The sequence below is a fragment of the Protopterus annectens genome, chromosome 11.part0 (assembly GCF_019279795.1).
Source record: "Protopterus annectens isolate FY-2018-M chromosome 11.part0, PAN1.0, whole genome shotgun sequence".
Classification (NCBI taxonomy): Eukaryota; Metazoa; Chordata; order Ceratodontiformes; family Protopteridae; genus Protopterus; species Protopterus annectens.
In genome coordinates, this window is record NC_056745.1 from 1286684567 (window position 1) to 1286702056 (window position 17490).

Genomic DNA, 17490 nt, shown 5'->3' on the forward strand with positions numbered 1-17490 from the left:
GCCACTCAAACGTCTGTCATTACAATCCACCAATATCAGTAAATATGCAAAATCTCTGCAAAAGTAAGTCATCTAGATAATTCCACAGTAAAGGGATCTGTAACTAATGAAGAGGTCGCTGCTAACAAACAATTTTATATTTCATTGTTCCATCTACAAATAAAGCGCCTGTTGCCCTTGAAGAATAAATTGCCAATGTTACATTTAAAAAAATGATACGCTAATAATTTTACAACGGGGAATGGATGGCAAACTGATAACAGAAACATAGTTACTAGGTAACTCCTCCAAAGGAGGACATTCATAGGACTGCAGCATCTACTTCCTTTAAAGTACAACACAGTACAGTATCAGCAATCCATCAACATACTGTGGGAGTAGAACCCACAGCCTTCTGCATCAAAAGTGAGTATACTACCTGTTGTGCTACTAAAAAAAGCAAATGACATGCCATAAGTATCACTAAACGTCTCTTCCCCTGAAGCTCTCAGCTCCTTGTAAAATCCGCTTGACACTCAACTAAATCTGTCAACTTCGCAGCACAAGAAATCTGGAAAAAGCCAACATTTATTTTTTTTTTGGGGGGGGGCAAAGGCCCAAAACCAGGGACACATTTTAAATATTGCTTGTATAATCTTAGAAAGTTGCTGAAATAAAGTATTATGTGTTACCATGTGTTCTCTGAAAGATAGGAGGACTGAAACTTAAAGGGCTGTCATTCTTTAGTGAATTCAGTTCTCACTGATTTGCCAGAAAACACAAATTTTAAGAGGAACAGAACAAAAGTATGAGCCAAATATTCTGTGAAAATATGGATAGTTGAAAGAAATGGACTTAACTCCCTGAATTACAAGTGGTGGTATGGGTGTATAATTCAGGCTCTTGTTTGAGCCTGAGTAACACTAATCACCAGGTATACCAAACTGGGGCATTTTACACACACACACACACACACACACACACACACACACACACACACACACACACACACACACATGCATGCACACATGCATGCACGCACACACACACACACACACACACACACACACACACACACACACACACACACACACACACACACACACACACACCGGAGCATTATAACTCCTGCAAATAAAAGAACAAAACTCTCCTTACTGGCATGACTTTGGCTCTGGCAGCACCAGCAGAACAGCAGCAGCATAACTTCTGTAACAGAGAACAATAACACAATAACAACAGCTAGTTTAGTTAAACTTCCATGCGCAAATCCATGTTAGTGTGTAAACTCCACTTCATTACTTTTTCCTGACAGGTCTTGCAGCTGTAAAAGTGTGGGGGGGTCCCCCCCCCTGGCTCTATGGTTCCGGCACCCATGCTTAACTTTACACTAAAGTAGAAGAAAATAAGGATCTGAGTTGATTGGGAATGCATCAGCATATGCTCTCATTTCTTTACAAAATAAACACTAAGACTTCATCAGAATGATTTCCAATGAAATATACTCTACTTTATATAACAAAATCACATTACCCCATTCCAAAACAAAATATTGCCTAAGGGGATAGTTACCATAAAAAACAGTCAACATTTTCAAGTTCATTTTCTTTAAGTCACACTGAAATTAAGAGCAGACAGCTTACATGCATTTAAATGACTTGCCATTTATAGTGTGTGCATTCTAACTCTCCTTTTCTGTCTCCATGTCTTTTACTTTCTGCAACATGATCTAATGCATAAAATAATGCATCTCTTATAATTATTACGCACAGTGCTATGTCTGCATAATGCATTAACAGAGCTCTTTTATTGACAGAATAACTGTGTTCATATATTCTGTTTCTTAACTATATTTCATTCTAAATAAAATTCCTTATATGTTAAACACTGTACTGCGTAAAGCACATGTTCTGAAGTACAGATAACATGAGGATTTATAACATATTTTTGTGTTAGCACAATAAAAACTGTCACCATTGGAGACACACCTATGCATGCTGCGTCTAAACAATTTATACATGCCAAGCTTCCCTTTGATTTGTTCTCAAATACCTTTATCAAAAAAACGTATTTGTTACTATCCATTTTAATTAATAAATGTAGGTTTCCCACCAGCAACTTTTAATACATGATGTCATTATAACCCAATATTTTTTTATAACATTGTTTACCATCTAGGGTAAGCACCACCTTAGGACAGTGTACTGATAGTAGCATATCTCACTAGGGCAGCCAAAGCCAGTGGCATCACTCATTATCCTGATAGGCTTATGCTAGGTATCCCAGGGCAGCTAATGCTGGTGGCATCACTCATTATCCTGATAGGCCTATGCTAGGTATCCCAGGGCAGCCAATGCCAATGGCATCACTCATTATACTGATAGACTTATGCTAGGTATCCCAGGGCAGCCAATGCTGGTGGCAACACTCATTATCCTGATAGGCTTATACTAGGTATCCCAGGACAGCCAGTGCCAGTGGCATCACTCATTATTCTGATAGGTTTGTGATAGGTATCCCAGGACAGCCAATGCCAGTGGCATCACTCATTTATTCTGATAGGCTTGTGCTAGATATTCCAGGGTGGCCGATGACAGTGGCATCATCCTTTATCCTGATAGGCTTATGCTAGGTATCCACTTTTGGCAATGGACCATCATACTTGCCAAGCAGGCACTCTGCAGTTCAGATAGGAAAATCCTGCTATCACTAGCACACCATGCTCAATGATTGCATTCAATGGGTCATTAAGTAGCCATGGCCCAGGTTTAACTCCAGGAACTTTGTTGTTGCCACTTGTGTAGTAGCCACTGAGGACCTGATCACTTTGGACCCCCCCCCCCCAGCACTTGTGTGAGCAAGGAATCCTCTCGCTCCAGCTAAAAGCAAAGAAAACTCTAACCAGCAATCATCCAAAAATAGACTGCAGTCCCAGGTTTAACTCCAGGAACCTTGTTGTTGCCACTTGTGTAGTAGCCACTGAGGACCTGATCACTTTGGGTCACCCACACCACTTGTGTGAGCAAGGAATCCTCTCACTCCAGCTAAAAGCAAAGAAAACTCTAACCAGCAATCATCCAAAAATAGACTGCAGCCCCAGGTATAACTCCAGGAACCTTGTTGTTGCCACTTGAGTAGTGTAGGTGTCAGTTTTTGTGACTACTGTTATGCCCTGTTAAAATCTGTTACAGTCAGCTAGAGTGCATACCCCAGGGGCAACAGCTGCAAACCTTCATCCTCTTAGCCCACTCCCACCCCTTTCATCCATTTCACTGTTGATAATTTGTTGTATGTTAAGGTATTTAGCCCATCTCAATAGTCATAGCCTTCAATCCCTCCTCCTCAATACTTGTTCTTCACTAAACACCAAACAGAGGTGCAAAGTCTCCAACTGCTTTTATCTTTAGCTACATTGTGTGCAGCAAACAATGAGCAAAGGGGAATACAAATATAAAAGAGAATAAAATCTGCCATTGCAGACTAGCAAGCAGCATACAAATTCTACCTGTGGTGTACTCCTACACATAGTTATTTTTGGAGAAACCTTCCAGTCCCTGAACAAGGGTGCCTGTATGTTTACCTTATTTCCTTGGCTGTCCTTTGATAATTAGCTAGGTTAGCAGAGTGCCTTGGATTCTCCCTTACTTTAAATTCCAATAGATGTCTCCCCTCCCTTCCCCCACCCTCCAAGTGATAGCTCAGGTACAACACACCAAAGGTTTTAAAACCCTGGATGCCATATTTGCTCTAATTGCAGCTGAAAGCCCTCCAGGTGTAGCATCTCTAGTAAGTGTCCTTGGACTTGCTGATAGAACTTAGCTAAAAAAAAAAAAACATCTGGACGGTGTAGCCCTGCTGCATTCACTTCACTCACTTTGCTCCCCTACCACCCCCATTCCCACTCACTCCCCATATCATTACCTTTATACCTATCCATACAACCACACTCCCTCACTTCCTCCCAAATCCCCCACCCCTCTACTTCCTGTTCTCATACTACCTCCATTCTTTGCTCCTCCCCACACTTACCTACTATCCACTATCAAAGACTACTATACCTTACTGACACCCCTTCCTCTCATCCTCTGTTCTACATCCCATAAAGTGTCATGTGTCTTACAACTTAAACTATCCTCTTACCTTCTCTACTCCTTATACTCTATCACCTCACCTCCTGTCACTCACAGTTACCTACTCCCTATTTCCATCCCTCAAACACCACTCTTAACTCAAGTACTACACCACAACCCTATCTACTAATTTGTCTCTCCATCCTTCCCTCCACCACTCCCATTCCTAAAAGAAAAATATCTCCTCCCTCCCCTTTAAAACAAAAAAACAAAGTATACTTACTCAAATTAAAACCCCATTACAAACCTCTACTTCTGTCTGGTGACATTCATCCTCAGTTGAAACACGCTTAGTTGTTCAGCAAAATCCAAAAAACACACGAAAGTCACCACACGTCAAGATTTAATGAAGCTTTCAGGTCTATTCCTCAGCATATAAAAATACATCCATTCATTACTTTTAAATAGAAGATTAATTCTATCACATGATTAAGCCTAAAGGAACATGAACAATTAACCTATCCTAAACATTAGTTAAAATCTAACTTTTATAAGCATTCATTGAAAACATTCATTAAAAAGATTGTTATAAATACTAAACATTTACATATACAGTATAAAATATAAAATGTAAACAATATATAAACATATAGGAAGTAACAGAGCCACAAACATTCAAAGATATTGTTTTGCCTATTTATCAAAATTGGTTTTATACTAACAGCACTATTAAGACCAGGTGGTTTATCTGCTTGTAAACGAACTATCCATTCATATTCCCTTGTTTGTAGATAGTTATCTAGATCACCTCCCCTTGATCCTAGAGTTAACACACAAATAACTCTAAATTTAAAAGTGTGATCTGGGAAGTCCATTATATGCCTATACAACCCATTTGATTCAACTTTTCTTTTCATTTCAGACTTGTGCTCTATTATTCTATCCTTTAATTTCCTACATGTTTTTCCCACATAAAATACATTACATTGTGTGCAAGTTGCTAGATAAACTAATTTTGTCGTATTACAGTCAGCCCTACATTTAAAGGTAAATTCTTCATTTGTTAAGGGATGCTGAAAATATCCTATTGTTTCATATATATCCATACAACAAGTGCAATTATGACACTTATATGTTCCTATTTTAGTTGGTATATTTTTTGGAACATCAATAAAATCTTTATAACAGAGCATCTGTTTTATTGATTGCCCATTCCTGTAGGCAAATCTTGGTCTCAAACCCAGGATGTCCCTCAATTCGTTGGGCCATCAGTATCACCCAGTTCTTTTCAATAATCTTACAAACTTTTATGGTGTTGGTGTTATAACTTGTAACAAATCTTACAACATTATCTTTTATTTTATTTTCACCACCTTCTGTTATTTGATCTTGATGTTCCGTATTTGTGAATCCAAAGATAGGTTTATATATGTTTTTTCTTCCTTGTATAACCTCATCACATGCTTGATTTACATCTGGTAACAAATAACCACTTTTCACAAATTCATCCTTCATTTTATTAAGCTGCTCTATAAAACTATTTTCCTCAGTAGTAAGTCTACTAACCCTTATTAATTGTGACTTTAAAATTCCCTTGTAAATATGTGGTGGGTGCATACTATTCATCTTAAGATATCTTTCAGCATATACTTCCTTCTTATGTACCCTAGTTACTACTCTATCATAGTTTTACCTTTAAATGTAGGGCTGACTGTAATACGACAAAATTAGTTTATCTAGCAACGTGCACACAATGTAATGTATTTTATGTGGGAAAAACATGTAGGAAATTAAAGGATAGAATAATAGAGCACAAGTCTGAAATGAAAAGAAAAGTTGAATCAAATGGGTTGTATAGGCATGTAATGGACTTCCCAGATCACACTTTTAAATTTAGAGTTATTTGTGTGTTAACTTTAGGACCAGGGGGAGGTGATCTAGATAACTATCTACAAACAAGGGAATATGAATGGATAGTTTGTTTACAAGCAGATAAACCACCTGGTCTTAATAGTGCTGTTAGTATAAAACCAATTTTGATAAATAGGCAAAAACAATATCTTTGAATGTTTGTGGCTCTGTTACTTCCTATATGTTTATATATTGTTTACATTTTTATATTTTATACTGTATATGTAAATGTTTAGTATTTATGACAATCTTTTTAATGAATGTTTTCAATGAATGCTTATAAAAGTTAGATTTTAACTAATGTTTAGGATAGGTTAATTGTTCATGTTCCTTTAAGTATTTTGGCTGGCTTAATCATGTGATAGAATTAATCCTCTATTTAAAAGTAATGAATGGATGTATTTTTTATATGCTGAGGAAGGGTGTAGACCTGAAAGCTTCATTAAATCTTGACGTGTGGTGACATTCATCCTCACCCAGGCCCTACAGACACTACCCTGAACAATAACCCCCCAGTATCTAAACCTGCCAACCCCTCCAACCTACAAAAACAAGTAAAATTTTGCTCTATCAGCGTCAGGAGCCTTGTAAATAAAGTTCAAAAACTCCACGCTTGGATAGCTAACTATACTTCTGACATAGATACCCTAACTGAAACATGGTTAAAACCACACCATCTGGACAGTGAAATCATTCCTCCTGGCTATAATATCCTTAGATTAGATAGACCTAAAAGAAAAGGAAGAGGAGTCTCCATACTCTACTCCAATTGTCGCTCCCAAATCAGTCCCACACTAGACTTACCCTCCTTCTCACCAGCTGAACTCCTACTGACCAACTTCAAACTTAACAGTTTCAACACCATAACTGTTCCAGCAATCTATATTCCCTCAGGTGATAATATTAACATACTTGAGAACATCCTATCTCACCTCTCACATACCATCCACAATGAAATAATTATACTGGGAGATGTAAATATTGATTGGCTTACAATACAAGCTCCCAACACTACTTCCTGTGTAAACCTACATGGGTTTGAGCAGTTAATCACAACCCCAACCTACATTAATAAATCTCACCTACCTAGCTCTCTTCTAGACTAAATATTGCTCTCCCACCCTCCAAAACTATCATAACTTTTAACCCTTCCAAATGCTCTCGGTGACCACTGCCCTATAACAATTACCAGACATACTCCCCACCTTATCAAACTTAATAAATTTATTACCACCCGCTTACTTTCTCATTTCTGTTCTAACTCCTTTATTCACCACCTCTCCAAAATTAACTGGTCTTACCTCACCACTCTTCCTGTAGATGAAGCTGTCCACTCCTTCAACACTACATTCCTAAACATTCTTAATTCCCTTGCTCCTTTTCACACGATTAGAACCAAATCTAATACTGCTCCCTGGCTCACTAAATCTACCAGAACCCTCATGAAAGACCGGGATAAGATTTGGAAAATGTGGACTAAAACTAGGACCCATTCTCTTCTTCAGAAATATAAAGAACGCAGAAATAAAATTAAAAAAAATCATCCATTATGACAAAATAAACTTCTATGCCAGTCTTCCCTCTACTCTTAAATCAGACCCAAATAAATTCTGGAGCTCTATTAAACATACTCTTCATCTAGGAAACCCTTCCACTCCTAACCCATGTCCCAATGCAACATCTGAAGACATAGCCAACAAATTTAACAATCATTTTATAAACTCAATAACCTCCATAATAACCCCCCCCAAGAAACAACACTAGCACCCCCACAAACTCTATACCTCTCCCAAACCCTCCTAACTCCTTCTCTCTAAAAGCAGTATTGATTAACTATGTAAAGTCATTACTCTCTAAACTTAAACCTTGCTCCCCATCTGTTAACAAGCTACCCTCTTACTTCCTGCAGATTGCCGCTGAACCTCTTGCCCATCCTGTATCCATCTTAATCAACTGATCCATTTCTGAATCCTATGTCCCCACTGTATGGAAGAATTTCTTTACTCTACCCTTTCACAAAGGGGGAAACTCCTCAGACATATCCAACTTCAGACCAATTGCCATACTCTCTCCACTCAAAAATCCTAGAGAAATGCATTCACAAGCAGGTAATGCATTACCTTCACTAGGAAAACCTTCTCACACTCACACAGCATGGTTTCCATCCCAAGCATAGTACAACTACTGCACTCATATCATTCGTCAACATAGTCACCCTAGCTCGTGATAGCAATAAACTTGTCTCATGCCTATTCCTTGACCTTTTTAAAGCCTTTGACACTGTCTCTCACCCACCCCTTCTAGATAAACTCACTAACTTACATTTCTCTCCCCCTACTATCTCCTGGTTCCCCAGCTATCTCTCTACCCACCAGCAATCAGTAAAATGGCTCTCTGCACTATCCTCCCCTCTCACTGTACAAATGGGAGTCCCCCAAGGGTCCACTACTCTTTAATATTTTCACCAACTTGCTCTATTCCTCTTGTCCCCAGTCATCTCTTGTGCAATATGCTGATGACTCAGCTGTTATAACCATTGCTGACAACTCAACTGATCTCCACTCAGCTACCCAGGCATCCTTCCACACCACTGAGACTTGGCTTAGTGTTAACAAACTAATACTTAATCCAAAAAAAAAACTAAGCTCCTACTCTTCCTTCCTAAAATCATCAACACACTCAAAAGTACATTTACCATATTATCCTGCAACAACACTATCATCTCAGCTGAATCTAGTACTAAATTGCTAGGTGTTACAATAGATGGTCAGCTTAAGTTTGATCTCCATATTACTAACTCGGTAAAAAGAACTCATCAGAAACTTGGACACGTTTTCCGTAGCAAGAAATACTTAACTAACACTTCCGGAATAACTCTTGCCCAGGCATTATTACTCCCAACATTCCTGTACAGCTGTCACATATTCACAAACCTAAATTCTACACTTATTTCCAAGCTTGAAACTACCTATAATAAGATCCCCAGATTTGCAGCTAACCAAACCTACAAGTCACACCACTGCTTAGCACTACAGCAACTAGACTGGCTAGAATTCCCCCAGCTGCTCCAACTATACCACCTACAAATCATCCACTCTATCCTCTATCTACCCTCCTTCTGCCTCAGCCTCACCACTATCATATCCAGATATTCCCTTGCTAGGATGCTATACAGCTCAAATCAAGAATTATTAGACATCTACAAACCCAAAACCAAAATAGGCTGCCTTCTCTATAACTATAACCCAGCTACATCCTAGAACCAACTCCTCTTGAAAATAAAATCCCTCCAGCATAGCAAAAGTTTCAAATTAGCCACAAGGAAATACCTAAAAACAAAGTGGTCTTGCCACTGTAGCCAACCACCCTGAAACCACCATCCTTTCACTTATTTCACGACCTCACTCTTAATGTATCTCTAACACAATTTCCCTGCCTCTTCTAACTCTTCCCTTCCTCTATCTCCAACCACTCAATTCTTACAGTCTCAAAACAACCTACCTGTCTAGTCTGTCTCCTATACTCTACCTCCCCTACATCTCCTACTAGCCATTCTTACTTTCCTTTCTTGTTTCCAAACTCCTGTACAACTAGATCCTACCCACTTTAAATAAGCATCTGCCTAACTATTAACTCATTTTGCTCTAAGCAGCTTAAATAATATTGTAACTAGTCACATTTTCTTCTGCTAATTGTTTAAAACCTTGTTTGTAACAACTCACATACGTGTCTGCCAGTTGTTAATACTCTGTATAATTGCATTGCCTGAGGAGTTTTTTTTCCTCTCCATGTCTCTGCTTGGAAGATTCTATAGCTGATAGTTACTACTATGTTACTAAAATTTAATAAATTGTTTTCTATTTTCTCCCCGGGTCTCTGCTGAAAATGAGCCAAAAGCTCAGCCAGACTAACCGGTTAACAAATGCAAAATAAATAAAGTAAATAAATAAATAAAAATAAATGGCCACTTATTCAGGTATGTTTGAGAAGACAAAGAACCCTGGACAGCATCCCCACAAATTTTACAGAAAAAAAATGACTTCTATTAGCTCCCTGCCAGACAATCTAAGTAAACACCTACCCATCTTTATTGTTAGGGAATGTCTATCCACCCCCAAAGCACACCACATCAATCAATCAAGCTTGCAACACAGCTAACTTTGATAAATATTCCTTTACCAGTATCTTAAAATAAGTCAATTGGCAACTACTTCAACAACTTCCCCTTGATGAAGCTGGATCCTTCTTCAATAGCACTTTCCTAGATATGTTCAACAACAATGCCCTTGTTAGAAATAAAAGATAAATTCAACCTGGGTCCTTAGTTAACAGAAGAAACAAAAAACTAATGACAAACAGAGTCAATGGAAGCAAAACAAAACTGACTCCATTCTCCAGATTTACAGACGTTTTAGAAATCAGGCCAAAAATAAGATCAGCTCAGATAAAAGATCATACTACAACAGTCAACAAAATACAAGTCATACCAACCCTAAAGTATTCTGGTCATCAATAAACAATCTCATCCACCCTGGATGAACAACCCAACCAACTCTCACAACAACCAACTTCACAGAAAGTATATGTAGCCAGTTTAATACTTTATCAATTTGCCTTACCCTTAAAAGACACAACAACTACCTCTATACCAATACAAGAGTCTGTTCAACAACCAAATACAATGCTGCTTTGATCCATACGATCCTCCCTCATCAAAAAACATCTCCTCAAACTTAAGCCTACCACTCTTGTCCCAGATAACCTTCTTCTTAAATATATTAAATTAGCAGCAGATGCAGTAGCCCACCCAATAAACATTCTAATCAATTGCTCTATCAAAGAGAACTCTGTCCCTCTGCTCCAGAATAAATGTAGTGTTTTATTTCACACTGGTAAGTACTCTACAGACTTTACCAACTGTCATCCTATTGCTACCCCCCCCCCCCCAGCCAAAGTCATAGAGAAATGCAACCATCACCAACTACTGCAATCAGCAATGGAAACTAGTTTACTATATTCTACAAACCACAGCTTCCACTCACATCACAGTGCCAACACTGCACACCTCAATTTCTGTACCCACATTAACCAGCACCATAACACTAGAAGACTAGTACTAGCAGGAATCATTGACCTGTCCGAAGCCTATGATATGGTGCCCCATCCTAAAATTCTTATGAGGTCCTTTTCACTTGGATTAGGTCATGGTCATCATTTGCTTATCTGGCCAACACTAGACAGTAAAATGGACTACCAAAATCTCCTCCTTCTTTCCTATATCTGTAGGGGTTGCACAATGCACCATCCTAAGACTACTCTTATTCATACCTCTTAACATCTTAGTGCAAGAAATCTGGACAAAGCCTGATATAATGGGGGACACAGGCCCAAAAATAGGCACACATTTTAAAAATTGCTCTTATAAACTTAGAACATTGCTAAAATAACAGGATTTGTATTAACATGCATTTTCTGAAAGATATGAAGTCTAAAACTCAAAAGCATGTCATTATTTAGTGATGTTAATCCTTAGATCATTCCAGTGATTTGAAAAAAAAACACAATTTTTATGAAGAACAGACCAAAAATATGAGGCAAAAATCTGGACATTCTGTATAAATTTGTACAGTTCAGATGTATGCCCATATTTAATATTTTCATTAATGACCTTCACAAATTAACCAAAACAAATCCGTGGTGGTGCAGTGGTAGTGTTGTTGCCTCACAGCAAGAGGTTCTCCTGTTTGATTCTCGGCTGGAGTGCGGGGAGTGCCTTCTGTGTGGAGTCTGCATGTCCTCTTCGCGGTTGGGTGGGCGTTCAAAAGACATGCGTAAATGGGCGTGCCTTTGTTGAAGGTTGGATGTTGAGCTGGCACCTCGGTGTTTGTGAAAATCTACTGCCAATCATTAGTGGACCAGAGTTCCGCTGTGGCGACCCCTAACCGGGAAAAGCCGAAAGACAAACACATCAACAACAACCTTCACAAATTAACCAAAAATGCCTCTGTAGTACAGTGAGCATATTATTCAACACTCATCTGTTCAGCTAAAACTATTGAAACATTTCGCAACAAACACAAATCTTCCTTACTATAGAGCATTGGCTCTGTATCTCTCAACATTTATTGAACCCCCCCTCAAAAACAAACTTTTCCTTCTTACTCCTAAGCATTCCATGAGAATAAACCCAACTTCACCGTAATCTCTTCCAATAACACCATAACTGAAATTGTTTCACACTCCAAGCTATTAAGAGTAATGACTGATAAAAATATGAAATTTGATCTCCATATAAAAGAAACAGTTAAAAGATGTATCAAGAATTTTGTTTTCTCTACAGAACTAACCTATTTTTAACAGAAGAAGCAAAAAGTACATAAACCCGGAGCATACCAAGTTTCAGCCCTTCTATACGGGCCCACTGTACTAACCAAGCTACAAACCACCCAATGGAACCTACTAGAATAGTGCTATAATACAACTGCAAATGTCACAGCTAACCTGCAGTACAGTTCATACCATTGCCTGGCCCAAAAACAATCCTCTGGATAGAACTCTCTCATTGCTTGTCTTACTCTCATCTGAATATGACAAATACTCTAATTCATAAACCTGAAAATGCTTAAGCTTAAGCACTATTCGTGCTCAATATGTTCCAAACAGAACCCTATCTTCAAGTGATGACTTACTAAGTGTGACCAAATCAACTAACTCAGCAAGAAACTCTGTTCTTACGTCATGTCTCAGAAATGTGGAATGCCATTCCAATCCCTATAGTAGCAGACTCTTCACACAAATCTGTTAAAAAAGACCAAAAAATGCATCTCATGGATAATTGGACTTCGTCTTCCTCTACCCTTGTCTAAAATATTATTTCTTCTCGCTTAATCTTGTGTTAAGTAGTCCAACTTTTCTTTTCTTTCAGCCTCAGCTGATAGCCTATGCTTCCTTTCTCATTACTGCATCTTCTCCACTGGCTATTATATATCTATGTATGCTCCTACCTATCTTAGTCTGCTTGTGGTCTATAATCTTTCTCAATTCACTATGTAAGGTGCACTCCTGATTGTTAAATTTTGCTGAATGTAGGCTGTTCATGTGAATTCATAAATTGCTGAATTTTCTTCTTATTTTCTGCTGTACAACTGTTTGAAAATTGTATTGTAAAACTTATTTGTTTTCTGTAAATTCATGTGAAGCTTTGCTCCCCAGGTATCCGGTGAAAATGGACTCTGCCCAGTCAGATCATCTTGGTAAACAAATGCAAATAAATTAATACCCCCACAAACCAGACTTGTATATGTTGATCACATTTCTCTTAATGTAGTGCTGTCTCTAGCTTTGTGCAGTGTTGACCTGAATGGATATAGTGCTACATTATGTTGTTATAGGTGCACACAGGCCACATGCACCAGTATACAGATCACATGCTTCATTTGATGAGCAGGGCTAGTGCCAGCATGTTTCAGTAGTGCAATCCACTTTAACAATGATTAACAGTCAGTGAGATTAGATAGCTTTGCAGCATAGCTGCCACTTTACTTGGCCCTTGGTAGTGTAATATAAAGCACCAGCACTATTTCTGACAACACTAGCGATAACCATAAACTAAGGTAGAACAATTTCAGTATGGATTCTGTAGTCATGTAGCTTCAAAGAGTGAGGGAAGAAATTCCACCTAGTAAACTACTCAGCAAAATTAACAAACCATCTGGTGGCTGTCAGTGAAAGAGTGAAAGAGTCAAATTATGTGCATGTGTGTGTGTGTGTGTGTGTGTGTGTGTGTGTGTGTGTGTGTGTGTGTGTGTGTGTGTGTGTGTGTGTGTGTGTGTGTGTGTGTGTGTGCAAAATTGGGAAGCCATTACACTGGTCTGACACTCTACCATCTGTCTGTGGCTTTTGGGCAGTGCAAGCTTCATATATATATATATATATATATATATATATATATATATATATATATATATATATACACATATATATATATATATATATATATACATATATATATACATATATATATATATATATATATATATAGGAAATCTTGAGGTGGACATTCCACAAGGGGTAGAGGCTTCTATGGCCAGTTTGGCTACTGTATGCAACTTAGAGTCTGACTTTGTATAGCACTATCTTCAGCTGATAACCAGGTACATAAAGGGAGAGTGAGGCTGTAGTCAAGGCTTTGATACATACATGGAGTAAGGCTGATCTTTCATTTGGATCACAACAAGGTATGCCACATCAAGGTAGATCAGTATGGTCCTATATTTTTACAACTTCTCTGTCATGGACTGTATCAAGCCCTGATGCTGCAATTGAATGCACTGGATACTCCCAACAAACACACTGTGACAACTTTATACCACACTGTAAGATATAATCTATGATTCCCAACAACCTCTCTGACTACACACTTACTGTTTTCACTTCCCATAACCCTACTCTATCCTGTGGTGTTGCAGTCACCTGCCTCCATGTCTATGCTTCCTCTACAAGTAATGATGACTGTGCCTGGTCAGCATTAAAGTAAGCAGGTGTAGTGATGTCTGCTACACAGTGAGCCCCAGTCCATGTACTACTCTGCATGTCCTGGAAGTGATAATGTATACATCATTTTATTCTGTGTTATCTATGTCAGGGTCTATAGCTCTGGACCAGAAACTGCCTGCATGCCAGTGCTGCAGTGTATTGCACCTTTGTCTTCCTCTGCTGCATTGCTGCTGTTGCACCCTGCTCTTCTGCTGCTGGGGCAACTGCTGTTAAAGGGTTTGCCAATATGTACAGCTGCAGCCCCAGCTGTCTGTGCAATGCCATGTTGTATTTTGTGGCATGCATAACAAAATCCTGCTATGGATATGCAGAATGCATTATAATCCCCCTCCTGATGTTTCAGTATAAAACTAGTGATCCTTCAATAGTCTGAATACATATTCCAATATATATTTTGTTTCTACATTTTGTGGCTGATAGGCTGTTTTCTGAAGGTCTAGGTTAGTAGATTGTGGTTGCCAACAAGGGCCCTATAGCATATCTGACATCCACTGTAGCACACAGCACACACACAACATATTAGATTTGGTCTGCCCTTGCCTGCATGGTGCCTGTGTATTAAGACATCAATAAGATATGTGTGCACCTACCAACCAGATGACCCTGTAAGAAATCTCCTCCCTGGAATCTTTGGTATAGGCTGAACATGTGTCAAATGACTGAATCAAAGGAACAGCTTTGGTGGGGCAGAGACCCCTTATAAATAATGCACTGGGCATTATATTCTGCACCTATTATATATATTTCCATGGGCATTAAAGACCATATGACAGATCAAGGAGTGGAAGCCCTTACTGTTGATATATAGTATTCTCTCTATCTCTATTAAACTGAACTGAAGATTGCTCACTGCTTGTTAATCCTTCCAGGATTTAGTTAATCATTTAGTCTAATTACTGTTTAGAATGTTTGTAGCACTGTGTTTTTCTTCTTATTTCTCAATTTAATTGGAACTTACTACTCAATTGTACCTAATTTGCTCCTGTATTTCTCCATGTCATGATCACCTCTACTGTATTCATACCTTGATTGTTATTGTTTACCATCTACCGTGTTATTCTGTGGAGATTTTCTCTCTGGGCCTCCACTGAAAAAGGACCTGTGTCCAGTCAGAATTTCCCAGTAAACAAATGTAATAAATAAATATAATAAATAATATAGCATAGGTCCTCTTGATTAGGCAGTCTGATTAGACAGTCCTTAATGACAATATGTGCACGGGCCCATGGTGCTGATTCCTTCTTCTATATTCATGAGGAACAAGATCCTTCACATGTTGTAGCATAAGGTTATGGTATGTCTTTAGGTATAATGAGGCTGACACCCGAGATACTTCTGACATGTTCTGAAGAGGTCACTGAAAGGCTGTTGTAGCTAAGATGGTTAAAGCTATAAGTACCTTATTATTCACAGGAATGGACATACAATGCATCCTACACAGCATGACTAGGTAAATTACAGTGTCCCAGTTTACATGGAAAATATCAGCAATCTGCTAATCTGTCAGCTATTGGCATGGTAGGTGTTGTCTGCACCAGCTCTGTTTGGTATAGGTGGTCATGATACAGATCTGCTGTAGATAGTAATACTATTATCATGTACAGTATACTGGAGTAACGCTGTGGCGACCCCTAACCGGGAAAAGCCGAAAGACAACAACAACAACATCATGTACAGTATACATCTCATTGTTCCATATAGTCATGTTCCATGATGCTGCATGCAAATTTTATACATCTCTAAGTTGGACTTCAGTTTACAATCTTTGTGGGTCTTAATTTCCATGTCATTATTCATTAATTAATTAGCAGAAGCCAGATATGATACTGTTTTACCCTATATATGATCATGCTGTGTCCTAGAATCACCGTATCCTGCATATAGTTACTGCTTCACTAATTTGCACTGTACCTTTTACTGGTTGCAAATAAATCCCAGAAAATACCCAAGTTATGTAGCATGGTTCCTATAAAGATAAAGGGAGTCCACTAGTACAGTTACTGTCATCTATGACAAAGGTCTTTCTACACTGCCACACAGTACAGTCAGAGGCGTACTGGGGTTCTTCAGAGATGGTGTTGAGGGTTCTTTTGCAGAAAGAGGATAGAGAATAACTGATATAAGCATTTAATGGCTTTGCTAGCAGCCCTTATTGATAGATTTATGCCTGGAAATTGTTGAACCTGTACTGTATGATAACCCACTGTCGAATGAGAATGTATAAATTAGAGTCCGTGTTATTACAAAGTTATGGACAAATGACCTAGAGGACTGAAAACACATCTCTTCTCTTTGCAGAATCTTTGAGAATAACAGGCAAAAACAGAGAATACAGAGAGAAGCATGTTGAAGGAGAGATGGGTAAAAATGCATTGCTATAAAGGGGATCTTTTGGGTAGATTGAACCACTACTGCTCGTCCCAAAGGCAAAACAAACGAGGGAAGATACTGTCTCTAGTACATGCTAAGCTCCTGGGGTTTTAAGTTTCTGGTGTAAAGATGTGGATCATGTACAGTAGATATAAAAAGTGTACACACCCCTGTTAAAATGTCAGGTTTTTGTGATATAAAAAAATGAGACCTCAATAAATCATTTCAAAACTTTTCCCACCTTTAAAATGTGACCTATAACCTGTACAATTCAACTGAAAAACAAACAAATCTGTTAGGGAAAAAATATGAAAAATAAAAAATGTACAATACACTGGTTGCATAAGTGTGAACACCCTTAAACTAATACTTTGTTGTGTGTGCACACCCTTAAACTAATACTTTGTAGAAGCACATTTGATTTAATTACAGCATTCAGTCTTCTTGGGTATACACCTGCCATCAATTAAAGAGACCCTGATTAACCCCAAATAAAGTTCAGCTGTCCTAGTAGGATTTTCCTTACATTTACTCAGTTGCCGGGTCTATATTAAAACACGAAACACTGAAAACAGCGAATGGTGTTTCATCAATACATATTTAG